The sequence below is a fragment of the Antedon mediterranea genome, chromosome 2, assembly GCF_964355755.1.
Source record: "Antedon mediterranea chromosome 2, ecAntMedi1.1, whole genome shotgun sequence".
Lineage (NCBI taxonomy): Eukaryota > Metazoa > Echinodermata > Crinoidea > Comatulida > Antedonidae > Antedon > Antedon mediterranea.
Window position 1 is genome coordinate 28,829,104 of NC_092671.1, and position 2,500 is coordinate 28,831,603.

Sequence of the window (2,500 nt, forward strand, 5' to 3'; positions counted from 1 at the left end):
CCAAACAGCCAACTTAGAACTGGTACGGACACGGGGAATCCGACTGTCTAATTAAAACAAAGCATTGCGACGTCCGCAACCATGGCATTGACGCAATGTGATTTCTGCCCAGTGCTCTGAATGTCAAAGTGAAGAAATTCAACGAAGCGCGGGTAAACGGCGGGAGTAACTATGACTCTCTTAAGGTGCAGATGGGGATTGCGACACACTTGCAGGTACAGGAGCGGGCATGCACGTCTCCTGTATTTGATTCTCCCGCATGCAGGACGGCCGATAGGTCAACCGTGCAGCAGGTAGCTGCATATAACGTACGACGCCACAGCATGAACTCTAGAGACGCTCCGGTGTCTTTAGATGAATGCTCGTGCTATAGTCAGTCGGGAGGCGGTGGCGCCCGTTTTCTTCATAAGGAAACAAACGACCGCGTTCGGAAGGGTGCAAACAGCCTTTCGTCCACTAAATTGCATACTGTACGGGAGTCGAGTCTGGCGCTGGGACAGGTCGATTCCGAAGGAGAACCTAGCACAAAATCAGTGCTGACAATGTCCTTCCGGCATTGTGAGTTTAGAAGTCATAAGCATCCTGTAATAGACGGGCACAACATCCCACCGTCAAGTCTAAAAGAGTTCTTCAAAGTAAGAACTCCAATTGAGGATTTATCTATACCTGAGAGCGCTCAGGATATACCTGTTGTCCGTTCTGCTGAAAGTAGAAAGGAGGTAGAGAACAACCCGGTTGTGGTAGTACCTGTCCCGTTTACATACTTTGTGTGTCCCATGTGTAACACCGGTTATACAGAAATAAGAAAATTGACAACTCACCTACACAAGCATACCGATGCGAGTGTACTATTTAAATGCGGAAAATGTGGGAAGTTTTCCAAAACGGGGCACGGTGCTACCATACACTACGCCAAATGTAGTATATTGGAACAACCTACTACCGCCCAGGTGTTAGACTTTGTCTGCTCCTGTGGCAAGGCATTTAAGACCAAAACGGGTCTCTCCCAGCATGAAAGGCACCGACACCCTATCCTGCGTAATTTAAAGAGGGTGGAAGCTCAACAGGCGGAAGTAGAGGGGAAGAGATTGCAAAGGGCTAAGAATAGCAAAAGATCTAAGAAGTCAATCTGGTCAGATGAAGAAGTTGAAAAACTAATTTATCTGAACTCTGAATTTCAGGGGTCCAGACAGATCAATAGTGACATTGCTAAACAGCTGTTATCGAAAACGAACAAGCAGGTGAGTGACAAACGACGAGCACTAGGGCTAATTTTCGGTCCAAAGGCAAAATCAGCTGTTCAACTCCCTGTCATCCGAGTTCCAATGCCAAAAAGACCACAGCGAAAAGAGGATATTCCAAAGGAGCCTTTCGAAGAAGCCTTAATATCTGCTACGGGGCAGATAACAAATACAGAGTTGGGAAATCTTGTGCTAACATCATTTAGTCGAGCCATTGAGAAAAGTTCAGACGTGAGCGGTTACGATAAGATAAAAGGGAAGCTCCAACGGGTTGCTACCAATAAGAGATTAAAAGTACGAAAGAGGAGTAACCGAAAACCACGCAGGCGGTCAGCAAAGAAGGCAAGCGGCTTTCAGTACATGCAGCGGCAGTACTATAGGGACAGGAAAAAGCTGGCAATAGAAATTCTGGATCAAAAAACGGGTGGCGAGTGTCCTTTAAAAGTGGATGAAATCCATGAGGTGTATAGAGACAGATTTTCAGCTAGTTCGGCTGAAGTCGATCTCAGTCATCTGCCTCCGCCCAAGGCAAGGGTAGACAATAAAAATTTATTGTTGCCAATTACGGTGGAGGAAGTGAATACAGCCATAAAGGCCACAAAAACAGCAACGGCTGCTGGTCCAGATAAGGTTACTCTCGAGGACCTAAAATGCAACCCTAACATCAATACGGTACTCGCTAGTCTGTACAACTCTTTTCTTATCAGTGGGAAGATCCCCAAGGATCTTAAAGAAAACCGTTCAATTTTGTTGCCAAAAGGAAGTGGCGACTCCGATTCCATCAATGATTGGCGACCCTTGACTATTTCTTCTATCGTGCTCAGACTATACACACGAATTCTGGCGAGTCGACTCCAAAAGGCGGTAACACTAAACGAAAGACAGAGAGGTTTTATTAAGGCTCCTGGATGCAATGAAAATATCACCCTGCTAACCGACATGATTCAGGAGGCAAAGAATCGTGGACAACATCTTTCGGTAGTGTTCCTTGATTTGGCAAAGGCCTTCGACACAATTTCACATGAACATGTGTTCGAGGGTCTTAGAAGGTTTGGAGTGCACGAGCATTTCATCGGTATGGTTAAAGACATGTACACCGGTACATGTACGTCATTCAAGGTACCAGATGGAACCACGGACCCCATCGAAATGAGTAGAGGTGTGAAGCAAGGTGATCCCATGTCACCTATCCTGTTCAACATTGCAATGGACCCTCTCCTGTGCGCCTTGGAGGCTAGTGGGCAAGGGTGGAAGCTAAA

At 46.4% G+C, this 2,500-nt stretch overlaps 1 pseudogene; it reads left to right on the forward strand.

Annotated features, from left to right (window-relative positions):
• The window catches only part of LOC140042455 (large subunit ribosomal RNA), a 7,770-nt pseudogene that overhangs the window by 2,381 nt on the left and 2,889 nt on the right, over positions 1–2,500 (forward strand).